Here is a 17,613-nt window from a genome sequence, read left to right as displayed (position 1 = left end):
TTCTGTAATAATTAATGATGTGAAGCATTGTTTTCATATACCTGTTAACTATTAGTATGTTTTCTTTTGAGAAATGTATATTCAGGTATGTTTCCGACTTTTTAATTGGATTATTTGTGGTGGTGTTGAACTGAATTCCTTGCATTTTCTGGATATTAGTCCCTTGTCATATAAATAGTTTGCAAATATTTTCTCTCATTCTACAGGTTGTCTCTTTACTCTGTTAATGGCGCAGAAGCTCTTTAGTCTAATATAGTCTCATCATTCTAAACACAGATTATTAGCAACTCTTAATTCTTTATTACCTCTTCCAGTACTATAGAAAACACTGAAATGTAGGTGTTACTCAAATTATCATAAATGTATGTGCAGTGTTAGACATTACAGTTGGGGTAGGGGATGTGTGTGGATGAGCAAAAGCACAATTCAGCACCAGACTGAGGATCATGAGAATCAGAGTCTTTGAGGTGATGCAAAGGGACTCTGGTGTTCGCCCAGAAAGCAGGACAACTAAGGACTATTTCCACTTGTCGACTGCCATGTTTAATAGAAATAGAGTGCCCTTTGGAAGCTGAGAACTCACTGGGGAATTACTAGAGGATTAGAACAAAAGATAGTACAGAAAATGGAAGAGGGTGTGCAAATGAAGAAAGAAAATTAATGGGTGACCTAAATGAAAGGAAAAAAAGAAATAAAGCCAATATGAAGCTGGAAACCTATGGGGACATATGACTAGCAGGTGCTTTAATTTTTTTTTCTGGCCACTGTTTTTATGATTTTTAAAAAAATTTGATGCTTGTTATTTAACTGGATGTACTAAATCCAAGTTATGATATTCTATTTCAGAATTACATCTGTAATATTAAGGCCATTAAATAGTTATGATCATTTACCCACAAATAAATCATTAGGCACTAGGAATTCTTATTAAATTAATCCAAGTGGTCAGCAGCTAGTGAAAACACATTTAGTTGATGTTAAATATTGCATGGCACATTACAAATGGCTGATGCTCCATAACTGGTCCATTTATAGTTTATGGTGCAAATTTTAATGTCAAGTAAATGATGTTTTCACAGCAGTAGTTCATGTGTTATGACCTGTCAGAGCTGTAAATAATTTGAAGAGCATTTATGTATTTCTAGATTCCATGTACCTCTTGCTTATAAATCTATTTATTAACCCTTATAAATAATTGATGGCCATATCTCAAAATGAATCATTCCTAAAATTGCTTAACTGTCTGGAATTTTTCTTTAGTAATCCAGTCTCTCATTTTCTTTTCATATCTCAATCAGACATAAATAGAAGAACCTTGCATGCACCTTTTTCTTCTCATTCCCCAATCTAAGTGTCTGTGTCATTATTCACCTTTATGGTGAGAAGCTATGGATTCATGCCATCAATTTTCCTTCTGGCACCTTCAATGAATAATTGGTTTTCTTCACCACCCCCAACCCATCCCAACTTTACAGCTAGTTTCTCTCTCCTTCTCTCTCTCTTCTTTCTTCTTTAATTCCTCACTGGTTGGATACTCTATCCATTTCTTTGAATTTCTTAATATCAGGGGTCTGAATCGCTAATTTCATCACATTCCTGTGACGGATTTATATCTGAACATGCTGTCAATTAACACAGAAGCCTTACAAAAGAGAGAAATGAGATATAAGAAAGGGGCCACAAATGGTTAAAAAAAAGAAAAAAATATATATATGACAGGCCCTTGGAAAAATTGTGAATGTGTTGATTTGTTTTGGGCATTTGCTTCTGCCTTATTTTGCACCATTTTTCTTATTGAAGCTCATATCCTCTCACCCTTTCCCCATCTACTAGGAAATCCATCGATGAAGTAATACATTTTACTTTTATTTATTCTTCTATTCATATATTCATTCAGCACTATTTATTATTTAATTATTACTATTAGTTATTCACTTAGGTAGATTGACATGTTTCTTGACCTGTTTCTGAAGGAATGGAGGTTTACAATAAGATGAAATAAAAATTTAAGTAAAATAAAACAAGTGGCTGAGACAATCTAGACAAAAACAACATGGGGAGGAATAAGACAAAGGTAAGTGAGCTTATATCGATCCTAATTTCTTTCATATAGTGTAAAATGCATATTCCAGCAATGTTCATCCTTAGGATCACAGAGTTGCCATTATTCTCATCTACATTTGGGAAGCCTTATAATGCTAACCTGTATAGCTAATGTTACTTCATCCCTCTGAAAAAGTCCTCATGGAAATAAGTTTTGCTGGACTCTTCTTTGGATGTCATTATCATCTCTGTGTATTCCAAATGCACTAATACTCTGGATTTAATGGCTCAATAGAGCAGAGAAGACTGTTCATAAATCAAGCTGGATTTCAAGGAAATTATCCACATAAACATCCCATGAATCAAATAGATAAGAAAACTTGCTGTCCACACTAAGGGTGGTCTTTGTCAACGGAACGCAGACACATGCTTTTTTTGTGTAGGTGCATTGGGAGTTTCTCCATAGATCAACACTTTTCCTGGAGTAGATCTATTTGGGGGAGATGAAAAATGACTGTGCTAATGCAACTGAAGTGTGATCTACCTCCAAATTACATTTTGCATTATGCAGTATTTGAATTTGCTCCTATTTGAATGTAAAAGTTTCTACTGGGTAAGAGGTCAGACACAGGTAAACTGGTTTTGCTAAATCAGAAGAGATTCCAAATGATGTGGCTGAGAGGTAAGAAAAGCAGTGCAAAGATTTATTGAGAAAAGTGTTTAGTTGATAAACGATAACATTTATTTGTAATTTGAGGATTTGACCCAAATGACCCTCATTAGCTCAGCTTGTGTGGAGCCAATTGGTTTTATAAATTTATTATTTGACCTCATGCTATTTGTAAAAGAATTTTATAGCACTAAAAATGAGATTTGTTTTAAGACAAATGTGAATTATTTCCTTAATTATGCTATTTTGCTTTCTCTATAAAATTATGAATATTATATTTTCATACAGAAGGCTTATAGATGATAAGCCTGGTAAAAAAAAATGTTGACTAACAAAAACTCACCCTTTGCACTTGAGGCATATTTTTGTAAGCATAGGAGATAATGATTTACTTACCCATAATTGTTTTTTAAGCATGTATCTTGTCACCCACAACCCATTGATCTTAATAACAGGAGCTAAAATTTACTGAGAATTTCCTATGTTCCAGGTATTGTGCTAACTATTTGCATGAATTCTCTCTTTAATTTTCACAACACAATAAAGTACATTGTGTTACATTCACCATTTTGAAGATGAGGGAGTAGAACTTGGCAATTGTAAATTCCTGGTCTGTGGACATATACTAGTAAGAAGAGGTGCTGGAATAAATAGATACAGTTTGATTGGGAGATTTTATTTAGTCTTAACTACTATTTTGTTATTTTTGTCTTCACTGCCATTTGAGATGTTATTGTATTCTTTACTGTTCATGAATAAAGTTACTATTACTTTGTACAAAAGTGTTAGAAAACAGATAGTCTCAAATATCTGTCTCAATTTGTCAGAAAAGTACCTTAAATATACTTGAGGATACTTGAGGAAGACATACTTATTTAAAATAGATATCAAACCTAAGTTGTTTTTTTTTTTTTTTATTATACTTTAGGGTTTTAGGGTACATGTGCACAATGTGCAGGTTTGTTACGTATGTATCCATGTGCCATGTTGATTTCCTGCACCCATTAACTCGTCATTTAGCATTAGGTGTATCTCCTAATGCTGTCCCTCCCCCCTACCCCCACCCCACAACAGTCCCCGGAGCGTGATGTTCCCCTTCCTGTGTCCATGAGTTCTCATTGTTCAATTCCCACCTATGAGTGAGAACATGCGGTGTTTGATTTTTTGTCCTTGAGATAGTTTACTGTAAACCTAAGTTTTTTTTAAAGGAGTCTCAAATGTATTTCCTCTTATAAGCTAGTTCTGATCATTGAACACCAAGATTCAATTGTTAGAGTAGGTGCATTATGATGCCATCATTTGATTCTGTGATGACTAAATATAACAGCTTCAGTTTATTTGGCAACTGGTAAAACAACACTTTAGAAAATAATTTTTTATTGAAGGCTGTCTAATGTTGGATGAGTAGACAACATGAATATATCCAAATGAAATACTCTGTCAACCACTGAAGTATAGTTCTTTATAACCAAAATTACCTTTCATATTTGGAATTATTAGGAAAAGAACTATCTGTTATGTTGGCTTTCAATGTATTTTTATGGGCTCTCAGGCAACAGCCATTGAAATAATGAGAAGCACACTGGTTAGGATCTGAGCTCCTCCACTTCTCTTCTAAAAGAAGAGCTTTACATTAATTTGTCTGGCTAAAGAATATTTGCCAACCCTTTTAGAATATTGTGTGATGTTATTCACTCTCTTTAACATTGTAAAAATAATAATTTGCCCATTTCTGCATGGTTTATGACACACATGGTACATACTCTATTTCAATATCTATTACTTACATATTCTATCAACTGTCAGTCTATTTGTAGAAACAGGAACAATACACGACTGGGTGAAAAATAATTTAAAACTCGTTGATGGTTGAAAATTATAACAATAGTGTAGTCAACTGGATGATCAATTGATTAAGCAATTTAATTATGAACATGCTCACATGCTGTCCAATAATTCTATGCATGCTTACTGTATGAGCACTTGGGAGTTCTGAGAGAATTATGTTTAAACACAAAACCTTTAAAATAATTATGGTACTTATTAATATGAAAAGGGAATGAAATTTGAATTTTTTCCAACCTCAATGGTGTAAATTCTCTGAAATAATTCTGAAGTCCCCTGGCTGATAAATGATAACCCAGACAGTGATGGTTTTATTTGTCGTTATCTGCCTCATTGATTATATTTTTTCAACACTCAAGGGTTGACAAGAAAATTTAATATTTATTTTCATACTCAATTCCCACAGCAATGAGGAAACTGAGGTTCACAAGGACTAAATGCACTTTCCAAAAAAAAAAAAAAACCCATCTAAGTGGCTTTTTTAACCTAAGCAATGGCTACATTATTTACAACAGTGTAGACAATATGTGGAAACAATTTTAACTGAAAAACAACAAAGGTAATTTGGCCATATTCCTTAGTAAATAAAAATACAAAAATACATTGACTAAACATACTAGTGAAATGACTGACTTCATTAAAACCTACTTTTTTCAACACTTCAACCCAACAGATATATATATATATATTAGTCTATCTATCCCCCTTTTTCTTCAAGTCTATATCTATATCTATATCTATATCTATCTATCTATATCATGTCAAACTACTTCTTCACAATTACTGCCTTTTTGAAACTTTCCTCCGTGTCTGCTTCCTAAACTAATCTAGCAATTAAAATCTGTACAAAAACATATAAAGACCTCATATATTGCTATCTTAAAACATTTGTTTTTCACTTGCTTATGAGTGCAATCAAATATGTACGTCCAAGTTTGTCATTGTTGTGAAAAAGGGTAAGATTGGGGCCTCATTTCTTCCCATATGTAGAATGTGTGTTTGTGGAATAATGTGCCTTTATCAGTGAATGAAGTTTGAGAAAAGCAACGGAGAGAATTTGGAGTTTAAGATATAATCCCTGCTCTGTGCTGCTCAAAAATTCAGTTGATTTGGAGTATGTGGGCAGGCACTGATTGTCACATAAAGGGAAAAGTAAGGGACAAGACATCAGGAATATGAATGAAGGAGAGAAAACACCCATCTCCTAAAAACCCTGAAACTCAGAATTATAGAAATGCGTATGTTAGTATAAGATTCAGCAGCAAAAAGAGAAGGTGAGCTATGAGGAGAAGAAATGCTATGAAGAGGAGCTCTTCTCCTTGCTCTTAATCCTCACTGGTTGAAAGATATCTGAGAGACTGAAAGACAGTTGGGAAATTGCTGATCTCTACCCAAGTTGTGTGGCCTTTTCACTTCTTGAGACAGAGAAAATCTGGAAATCCTACTAGGCAGCTCCTTGAATGTGAAGAAAGAGCTATTCAGCTAAAGAACACCTGAGGGCATTAGTTAGTAAAAGCACTGGGGGACAGAGCACTCTCTTTTGAGGTAGGGGGACATGAACATCCAAAGATGGGAGTAGTCTTGCAGTATCAGGTAGTAACATGGCTGGTTCTGATTAACTTTGGGGGAAAGCAATTTCCTAAAAGCAAAGAACACAGTTTGCTTAGTGACCAAGAAGAGACATGTTTTCACCTCCATCTCCACCAAAACCAAACTTTTGAGCTTTATTTTAAAATCCAATAGACATATTGGTAAGGAAATAAGTGAAGGAGATTGTAGAATTTAGTTTTCTTTCTAATGAGGTTGAATTCCTTCTCCTGGATATAGTATCATTGTATAACCAAAGAGAAAAAAAGGAAAGAAGGAAAGAAGGAAAGAAAGAAAGAAAGAAGAAAGAAAGAAAGAAAGAAAGAAAGAAAGAAAGAAAGAAAGAAAGAAGAAAGAAGAAAGAAAGAAAAAGAGAGGAAGGAAGGAAGGAAGGAAGGAAGGAAGGAAGGAAGGAAGGAAGGAAGGAAGGAAGGGAGGAAGGAAGGAAAGAAGGAAGGAAGGAAGGAAGGACAAGAACAGCAATTCCATATCAAATCATTTTAGTTTCAGGAAGTAATTTATGAATATCTTATTAGAATATTCAACAATGCTTCTGAAATAGGACATAATTAATGATATTATACAAAGAGGAGCTCTTATTTTTATTTGGATAATCTTACATTTTTCCCAAAAACATTCATTTATATTTTCAAAGTTAATCATGAACCTGTCAAAATAGGAAAAAAAATGTATTTTTTAAGTATGTTTGCTTTTTCATTCCCAGTGTAGATATCACATTCTTTGCCAATAAGTACATATTTGGGTATTTTATTTATCACTAATTCTTCTTAAGTTTGAATTCTCAGGCTATGTACATTTCAGTTTACAATGATTTGCCCAAACCATTCTCATAATTCAGAGTATAGGAACGAGAATACAGTATTGTATAGCTTTTGTCAGGATTTAATTTAAATAAAAAGTATTAAAGACATGTAATACAGCACCTGGAACCTAACAAATAGTCAGTGTTTGCTAAATAAGAAAAATAAAACAGAATTTATGGTTACAGATTCCTGGCCTTCTGAAATCAAGAGAAAAATATGGAAACTGAATGGTTTCCTTAAACAAAAAGACAATTCCAGCATGAAAATGTTGTCTGGATTCTGAATTACTTGACTTTGTAAAGTATTGTTTTATGCATCTTCCACAGCTAACCCCATACTAATTTAATTATTTAAAAGGTAAGACACTTATTTTAAAATATCATAACTGATTAAAATGAATTAATCATGTTTATTCATCACTTTCCCCAACTTCCAACTACCAATACAGGTGCATTATTTCACAAACACATTCTACATGTGAGAATAAAGTGAAGCCCAAAGCTTACTTTATTTCTCAGAACAATCATAAATTTATACATTCACATTCTATTCCATTTATAAGCAAATAAAAAAGAAATGCTTCAATATAGCAATATGTGAAATTTTCATATTTTTTGTACAGACTGATTGCTAGGTTAGTTTGAGAAGCTAATGCTGAGGAAAATTCCAAGAAGGCAGTAATTGTAAGAAATACTTTCATTTTATATACATTTACTTGAAGAAAAAGGAAGAATAATGTGTGTGGAGGGGAAGGCTTGCAGAGGAGTCAGTTTTAATAAACTCAAACATTTTACCAGGGTCTCTAATAAATGATTGCTTTTTAAAAAAAATCTGTATGTACTGATAAGTATGGGGAAATTACCTCTGCAGCTCTTAAAATACCCATAGTTCTGTACTTACTGGTTCATACAGTCATTCATTTCTTTAACATACTCGTTTTATGCCTAGCGAACGCTGTTGGGGGGGGACCAATGCCATTGCACTTCAGCCCTGCTCCAGCAATTACTATTCCATAGAATGCCATGGCAATGAATTTGTGGAGTGTGGCCCCTGGTGCCAGACATTGTTCTAGGTACTGGTGACAGAGCAGTGAACAGAACAGACAAAACTCCACTCTGTGGATCATAAGTTCTGAATGGAGAGGCATACAATTACGAGTTAAGTAAATAAAACATATAGTGTGTTAAGGCTACCAAAGTGCTAGGGACAAATCTAAAGCAGGGGAATATCCTGAAAGTGCAGGAGCTGAGCAGAGGGACTTTAGATATGGTGTGAAACAGCTCCGAGAGAAGGCATCACCTTAGTAAGGTTGTGAATAAAGAGAGCGAGCCATGCTCCCTCATCTAGAGGAAGAGCACTCTCAGGAGAGGGTGAAAGGGCCAATGGAAGGGTCCTAACATGGGAGTGTGTCTGGAGTGGAAGATCCTAGAAATAGTGAAAAGGCCAATGTAGTCAGAGAAAAACGAGGCTGGATAAGAGACAGTAGAATCAAGTGGGAGAGGTCAGGGGAGCGAATCAGCTAGGGTCTCGAACCTCATCAGGACTTGGGCTTATACTCAGGGAGAAAGAAGCATTCTGGGATATTAAAAAAGAAACATGAAAAGGTCTGATGTGTTTTAACAGAGTAACTCTGGCTGTTGCATTGAAAACAGTCTGTCGGGTGACAAGGGCAGAAACAGGAAGAATAGTTGGAAGCTTCTGTAATAGTGCAAGTCAGAGACAATGAAGACTCTCACCAAGGCAGTAGCTATGGAGTGAAGAGTAGCAGCTGTCCCCAGAATATATCTTGAAATTAGAATCTACTTATGAATTAGATATTTAGTGTCAGAGAAGGAGCACCATCAATAAATAACTGAACAACTGAGAAGCCGAGTTGCCATAAACAGAAGAGGAAGGTGGAAGAAACAGATGACTCTAAGGAACACTGCTATGCACATGTTAAATTTTAGATGCCTATGAGATGTCTATGTCAGGTGCTGACAATAGCCACAGAAATCTGTCTCTCTTTTTGTGGTGATCCTGAGTTAAACTCAACTTATTAAATTGGTAATTGATACTGTTAATATGTATTTCATTTTCTTAGGAACTTTTGCATTCTACAGAAACTTCTGTAACCTGGAATAGTACTTGGCCAAAATTATAGTCTTACTACCACTGGGTTTTTCATACAGAATACCCAGAGAGAAATAAAACCCTAGAAAAAGTCAAAGCATTTTATTGGTAAAATTTACTGCTTTTTCTTCCTTGTGGAAAAATAAAAAGCTCTTTAGTGTACTTTAAAAACAAAATGTCTATACCATAAATTATATATTTTGCTATATTTAACTATACCATAAATTAATATATTTGATACTTTAAATTATTAAAATGTTTGCTTCTAATGGGAAAATATTGCTGATTCCTTCCTTCCCAGACCCCTCTACACACACATACACAAGTTTACATGTTCATCTACAGGAATTTTAAGGAGTGATATTTGATGCTATTTCCTCATTAGAAAAAACTTTACATCAGAATTGCTTCTACAGTTAATCCACTTCTAAAGCAAGTATTTAGGAGTTTTTAAAAGGAGATAGTACAAACTAAACTTCGAGTCTGAGCTTACGTCACCAAGATATAATTAGAAATGCCAAGTAAAAATGTGCTGTCTTGACTCTTTTAAATTAGTATATTGTTTAATATTTTATAACACAGATGTCACTGATAAAAAATGACTTTATTTTTAAATATTTTCATTCAACTGATAACTATCAAATCTATAAAGGTTAAATAAGATAGATACTCTCATCTCAAAGACATAGTAATAGACATTAATATTAGACAAAGTGTGATAAATCCCACAGAAAAGCTTTTAAGAGACAAGAGTTTCACGGGATAGAAAGAGCATATCTGAGAGGGAAGATTAAATAAGGACACAGAAAGTTGGCAAGACGTATTTTAAAATACAAGTGGATTTTCAACAGGCAGAGATGGAGGTAGGGGAAAAATTAGCTGGAGAAACTATATATTCTAATACTTCAATATTATACATTTATAACACCTGAATAACTCAAATACTTTGATAAATAAAATGAATCATTCTCCAGATACATTATATGACAGAAATATTTTTTATGCTATTGTCATGGATTGCCCATTTTTTCTTCACTGTATATGTTCAATAAAATATTCATCTGCCTAATTATTGGTGAAAACATAGCATCTTTAAAGCAAACATACAATTAGAATTACACACTAAACTTATCCTGAGGACTAGCATTAGTAGTTATGGTTTCATCTGAAAGTAATGCCTACTTGGTTTCCATCCACTCGTGACAGGCAGCCCCTACCTATGATCCCCTCTATCTGGTATTCATGTCTTTAAGTAATCCCCTCCCCTTGGAGCTGCTGACTGGCTTGTAATGAATAGAATGTAGCAAAAGTGTCCGGATGTTACTTCTGAGAATAGCTCATATAAAGGTTGTAATCTCTATTATGGACACTTTCTCACTGGCTCACTCTGAAAGAAGCTAACCACTATTTGGTGAGCAGCCCTATGAAAGGAATACATGACAAGGAATGAACAGGTGTTTCTGACCAAGAGCAGCAAGGACCTGAGGCCTGTGGCAGCAACATGAATGAGCTTGGAAGAGAATCCTCCCAAAGTTGAGCCTTGAGAGGACAGTCTCCCCAGCTGACACCTTACTGAAGCCTGTGAGAAAGCCTGAACCAGCTGTACCCAGACTACTCCTCCATGGAACCTGGGGGAAAATAAATATTGGCTTGTGCTAAGCTGCTACATTTTGGGTTAATTTTTTACATAGCAATTGACAAGTAAAACAGTATAATTTTCTCTAATAGCACAGGATTTTTTTTCTTCCAGAGTCTCACTCTGTCACCCAGGCTGGAGTGCAGTGGTACAATCCCAGCTCACTGCAACCTCCGCCTCCCGGGTTCAAGCAATTCTCCTGCCTCAGCCTCGCGAGTAGCTGGGATTACAGGTGTGTGCCACCATACCCAGCTAATTTTGTATTTTTAGTAGAGACGGGGTTCCACCATGTTAGCCAGGCTAGTCTCGAATTCTCGACCTCAGGTGATCCACCCGCCTTGGCCTCCCAAAGTGCTGGGATTACAGGGCGTGAGCCACCATGCCCGGCCTAGCACAGGATATTTAAACCAACATTGTAACTTTATCTTGTGCCTTGTCCCAGTAATCAATTTATAGGTTACAGGTCCCTGAAATATTTTCTTTCTAAATAAAATTTTCCTTCTAATTTATACATATGCATAATCATATCAGAAATTATAAAGAACAAATGGAATGTCACCCATCACTCACAGATAATATTTCTTGGTTATTACATAAAACTTGGTGGAGTGCCAAGGTGGCTGACTGCAAGCAGCCAGTGTAGGCTGCTTTCATGGAGAAGACGTAGAGTGGTAAGTAAACATTGGCTCTTTGGCTGGATTGTCCAGGTGGACATGTTGGGATACATCAAAGAAGCAAGGCAACCCATGGGGAACAGAGACGAGAAAAACAAGATACGTGTCCACATGGGATTGGTGCAGAGCCAGTGGGGAGGATCCCACTGTGGAGAAACAGTGAGTAAATGAGAGCCCCAGGGCACCCACACTTTCCCCATGGACCTTTGCAACCCTGGGCTCAGGAGATCCTCCACGATGCCCCTCCACCAGGGACCCCAGACAGACATGGAGAGCTACATGAAGTCTGGGGTGAGCTACCACTCAAGCAAACGGGGGGCCTGGGGCCTTGGACCCATGGGCCACCCTAGCACCAGTGGCTGCTGTAGCTCTGAAAACAGGGAAGGCCAGGATCCCTCGCACAACCCCAGGATAGGGGCTATATCCGTGGGGCTGAGGAGCAGACAGACTGCAAACCTCACTTCCACTGCACTTCGCCAGACAGGGCCCATTGGCCTGGGACCCTAGCTTGGCCAACCCAGCCCCACCTGACCTCTCTAACAGGTAGCAGCCGTGCCCTTCCCTGGGACAGAGCTCCCAGCAGTAGCAGGCAGGCCGCCATTGTTGCTGCTCCACAGCTGCCACCCCTGCAGCCCTCATGCTCGGAAGCAAGCAAAAAGATTACGGACTAACACAGGCCTCCAGCACAGTGCAACTGCCCTACAGGAGAGTGGTCAGGCTGTTTTCCATGCAGATCTCAGCTCCCGCTACTCCTTACTAGACAAGGCCACTCCACCTGGAACCCCAGCCACTGATAACCCTAGCCCCTGAGAACCTCAACAGGGCTCTCAGGCCAGTAGCAGTTCTGCGGCCCTGCACTTTCTTAGAATGGAGCTCCCAGCAGTAGCAGGCAAGCCACCATTTTTGCTGGTCCGCAATTCCTGCCCCTGCTGCCCTCGACCTCGAGAGGGAGCAAAGAGATTGGGGACTGACACAGGTCTCCAGCAGTGAAGCAGCCTTACAGAAAAGCGCTCAGACTGTTTTCCACATTGATGTCTGCCAGTGTTACTCCTCACTGGGCAGGACTTCTCAACCTGGGCCCCCATTACAATCACTCTGCACTCACCTGAACATTTCAGTAGGTGGCAGCTCTGAGTTTCTCTGGGGAGGAAATTCTGTAGACAACGCACAGCCCCTCTCTCACTGCAGCTGCAGTAGTACTGTCCTCCAGCTGGAGAAGGAGCAAAGGGCCTGGTCATGTTGCTGGCATATCCAGCATGCCACAGCCACCATATGAGAAGGGGCCCAGTCTCTGTTCCCTGTGAGCCCCCACCCTCTCCTCGTCACTAGGCAGATCCCCAGGTTGGGAGTGCAGAGCAGCCGCCCCACCCTCAACTGAGCATTCCCACTGGTAGTGGCTCTGTTTCCCTGGGGTGGAGCTCCCAGAGGTAACTGACAGCTCCTCTGCCACTATTCTGCTCTTGCTGCCCTCTAACTGAAGAAGGAAGGAAGAGCCCGAGGACTTTAGTCACACCTCCAGCACATGATAGTCACTATATGAAGAGGAGCACAGCCTTTTTGTGAGCCCTGATTCCCTGCTCTTCATCAAGCGGGGCCCACGGCTCGGGCCCACAGCTCAGGCCCACAACACGCTGCCCTATCCCTGCCTGAACATTCCCATTGGAGCAACTCTGTATTTCTCTGGAGTGGAGCTCCAAGAGGCAACTGAAAGCCCCTCTGCCACTGCCAGCACAGCGGTACTGTCCTTGCTGCCCTGTACCTAGGGAAGGAACAAAGAACCCGAGTGCTTTCCTCACACCTCCAGCACACCAAAGCTGCCCTAAGGAGAAGAGCCCAATCTGTCTTCCCCGTGAGCCTCTGGCAAACTCTGCTCATTACCAGACAGGGGCCCCTGGCTTGGGCCCACAGGGCAGCTGTCCCACCACAGTTTAATCACTCTGATTGGTGGCAGCTCTGCATTTCTGAGGCGGAGCCGCAAGAGACAAGTGAACGGCCCTCTGCCATTTCCCCTGCTAAGGTTTCTGCCCCTGCTGCCCCCAAGCTGGGGAGGGAACATAAAGCCTGAGCTCACCTTAGGGCTGTGGTGCACAGCCCAGCGGTGCCAAGCCAAGTTCTGCAGCCAGCACTCAAGTGGGAGAGGAGCCCATACTCTCACAGCACTGAGAGAGAGTGAGAGGTGACAGCATGCTGGCAGTCCTCACAGCCCTCGGTCTCTGCCTGGGCTCCCACTTGGGCGGCACTTGAGGAGCCCTTCAGCCCGCCGCTGCACTGTGAGTGCCCCTTTCTGGGCTGGCCAAGGCCAAAGCCGGCTCCCTCAGCTTGCGAGGAGGTACGGAGGGAGAGGCGCGGGCGGAAACCGGGGCTGCGCGCGGTGCTTGCCGGCCAGGGCTAGTTCCGGGTGGGCGTGAGCTCTGCGGACCCCGCACTGGGAGCGGCAGGCCGGCCCCCCGGGCAATGAGGAGCTTAGCAACCGGGCCAGCGGCTGCGGAGGGTGTGCTGGGTCCCCCAGCAGCGCCGGCCCACGGCGCTGCGCTGATTTCTCGCCGGGCCTTAGCTGCCTTCCCGCGGGGCAGGACTGGGGACCTGCAGCCCGCCATGCCTGAGCGTCTCCCCGCCTCCGTGGGCTCCTGTGCAGCCCGAGCCTCCCCGACGAGCGCCGCCCCCTGCTCCACAGCGCTCAGTCCCATGACAACCCAAGGGCTGAGGAGTGCGGGCGCACAGCGCGGGACTGGCAGGCAGCTCCACCTGCAGCCCCAGTGCGGTATCCACTGGGTGAAGCCAGCTGGGCTCCTGAGTCTGGTGGGGACGTGGAGAACCTTTATGTCTAGCTAAGGGATTGTAAATACACCAATCGGCACTCTGTATCTAGCTCAAGGTTTGTAAATACACCAATCAGCAACCTGTGCCTAGCTCAGGGTTTGTGAATGCACCAATTGACACTCTGTATCTAGCTACTCTGCTGGGGACTTGGAGAACCTTTGTGTGGACACTGTATCTAGCTAATCTAGCTAATCTACTGGGGAGGTGGAAAACCTTTGTGTCTAGCTCAGGGATTGTAAATGCACCAATCAGCACCCTGTCAAAACAGACCACTGGGCTCTACCAATCAGCAGGATGTGGGTGGGGCCAGATAAGAGAATAAAAGCAGGCTGCCCCAGCCAGCAGTGGCAACCCGCTGAGGTCGCCTTCCACAGTGTGGAAGCTTTGTTCTTTCGCTCTTTGCAATAACTCTTGCTGCTGCTCACTCTTTGGGTTCACGCTGCCTTTATGAGCTGTAACACTCACTGTGAAGGTCTGCAGCTTCACTCCTGAAGCCAATGAGACCACGAACCCACCGGGAGAAACGAACAACTCCAGATGCGTGGCCTTAAGAGCTGTAACATTTATTGAGAAGGTCCGCAGCTTCACTCTTGAGTCAGCGAGACCAGGAACCCACCAGAAGGAAGAAACTCCGAACACACCTGAACATCAGAAGGAACAAACTCCGGACACGCTGCCTTTAAGAACTGTAACACTCACCACGAGGGTCCGTGGCTTCATTCTTGAAGTCAGTGAGACCAAGAACCCACCAATTCCGGACACAAGAGCACGGCTGCAAATGGGAAATACAGAGGAGCCACATGGCTGAGCAAAAGCCTACCTACTGGCCATTATGTTTAAGCACCATCTACTGGATCACAGTCCAAACTTTAACACCAAAAATACTTTGCTAACATACCCCCACCCCATGAAACCGAAGACAAAAGTTCACCTACAAATAAAGACCTTGCACAAAGGCTTGGCCCTTTGAAAACATCCAGAAACAAAGTCAACTGACTATACTCAAATTGTGCTACAGTTTAAGGAACATCGGCCCACCACAGATGAGAAAGAACTAGCACAAGAATTTTGGCAACTTAAAAAGTCAGAGTATCTTCTTTCCTCCAGAGGATTACACTAGTTCCTCAGCAATGGTTCTTAACCAAACTTAAATGGTTGAAATTATAATAATAGAATTCAGAATATGGATGGGAATGAAGGCTATTAAGATTCAGGAGATTGTTGAAACCCAATCAAGGATTACAATACAACAATACAGGAGCTGAAAGACAAAATGCCCCATTTTAATATAAAACAAAATTAATAGGATAAAACTGAAAAACACACAACAAGAATTTTATAATTCAATTGAAAGTATTAACAGTAGACTAGACCAAGCTGAGTTAATAAACTCAGAGATCAAAGACTGGTTCTCTGCATTAACTCACTCAGACAAAAATAAAGGAAAAATAATTTTAAAAAAATGAACAAAACCTCTGAGAAATATGTGATTATGTAAAGAAACCAAATCTATGACTCATTTGCATCCCTGAAAAAGAAGGAGAGAACAAGCAAGTTGGAACACATATTTGAGGATAACATCCAAAAAAATTTCCCCAACCTCATTATAGAGGCCGATATTCAAATTCAGAAATTGCAGAGAATCTCCACCAGATATTATACAAAATGACAATCCTTATAACACATAGTCATCAGATTCTCTAAGGTTGACATGAAAGAAAAAATATTGGCTGGGCATCCTGGCTCATGCCTGTAATCCCAACACATTGAAAGGTCAAGGGAGGCAGATCTATTGAGTCCAGGAGTTCAGGACCAGCCTGGGCAACATAGAGAAACCCCATCTCTACAAAAATTAGGCAGTTGTAGTGGCATACACCTGTAGTCCCAGCTACTCAGGAGGCTGAGGTGGGAGGATCACTTGAGCCTGAGAGGTTGAGGCTTCAGTGAGCCATGAGCATACCACTGTAGTCCAACCTGGGTAACAGAGTGAAACCCTGCCTCAAAAAAAAATAAAGAAAGAAAGAAAGAAAGAAAGAAAGAAAGAAAGAAAGAAAGAAAAAGAAAAGAAAAGAAAAGAAAAGAAAAAAGTAGCAAGAGAGAAAGGGTAGCTCATCTACAAAAGGAAAATTTATCAGGCTATCGGTGGACCTTTCAGCAGAAACTGTACAAGTTGGAAGATATTGGGGGTCTAAATTCAGCACTCTTAAAGAAAATAAACTCTAACAAAGGATTTCATATCCAGCCAAAGTAAGCTTCGTAAGCTAAGTAGAAATAAGATCCTTTTTAGACAAGCAAATGCTAAGGGAAATTTTTACCACTAGACCTGCCTTACAAGAGATCTTTCAGGGAGTGCTAAATATGGAAATGAAAGACTATTACCAGCCCCGCAAAAACACACTTAAGTACATAGACCATTGACACTATAAAGCAACTACATGATCAAGTCTGCATAACAACCAGCTAATGACATGATGAAAGCATAAAATTTGCGTATATCAATACAAACCTTGAATGTAAATGAGCTAAATCCCCCAATTAAATGGCCCAGAGTGGCAATTTGGATAAAGAAGCAAAACCAAACTCTACACGGTCTTCAAGAGTTCTATCTCACATGCAATGACACCCATAGGCTCAAAGTAAAGGGAAGGAGAAAAATCAGCTAAGCAAATGGAAAACATAGAAAGGCAGAAACATTCTAATTTCAGACAAAACAGACTTTAAACCAACAATAATGAAAAAGACAAAGGACATTACATAATGGTAAAGGGCTCACCTCAACAAGAGGACTTAACTATCCTAAATATATATGCACCAACACAGGAGCACACAGATTAATAAAACAGATTCTTAGAGACTTGTGAAGAGATGAGATAACCATATAATAATAATGGAAAACTTCAACACCCCACTGACAGTATTAGACAGATCATCAAAGCAGAAAACTAACAAAGATATTCAGGAACTTAACTTGACACTTGAACAAATGCACCTAACAGACATATACAAAACTCTCCATCCAAAAACAACAGAATATACATTCTTCTCATCTGCACATGGCACACTTGCTAAAATCAGCCACACAATTGTTCATAAAACAATTCTCAGGAAATTTTTTAAAAAAGAAAAAATCATACCAATCACATTCTCAGACCACAGCATGATAAAAATAGAAATCAATACAAGAAGATTTATCAAAACCATACAGTCACAACAGAAATTAAACAATCTGCTCTTGAATGACTTTTGAGTAAAGAATGAAACTAAGGCAAAAATCAAGACATTCTTTGAAACTAATGAGGACAGAGATAAAACATACCAGAATCTTTGGGACACAGCTAAAGTAGTGTTAAGAGAAAAGTTAATAGTGCTAAACACCCACATCAAAAAGTTAGAAAGGTCTCA

General features: G+C 39.9%; 1 long non-coding RNA gene across 1 annotated transcript in view; it reads right to left on the bottom strand.

Annotated features, from left to right (window-relative positions):
* Positions 1-13,614, bottom strand: part of LOC134735564 (uncharacterized) — a 111,990-nt gene extending 98,376 nt beyond the window's left edge. Inside the window, exons 1-2 of the long non-coding RNA XR_010118763.1 lie at positions 13,463-13,614; positions 12,497-12,601 (exon numbers count right to left, since the gene is read on the bottom strand). This is a non-coding gene — a long non-coding RNA (uncharacterized lncRNA). The remainder of the gene's footprint in view (positions 1-12,496; positions 12,602-13,462) is intronic.
* Positions 13,615-17,613: the final 3,999 nt, after the last annotated feature.

Source organism: Symphalangus syndactylus, chromosome 22 (assembly GCF_028878055.3).
Source record: "Symphalangus syndactylus isolate Jambi chromosome 22, NHGRI_mSymSyn1-v2.1_pri, whole genome shotgun sequence".
Classification (NCBI taxonomy): domain Eukaryota; kingdom Metazoa; phylum Chordata; class Mammalia; order Primates; family Hylobatidae; genus Symphalangus; species Symphalangus syndactylus.
This window is presented reverse-complemented; position numbering and strand designations above follow the sequence as displayed.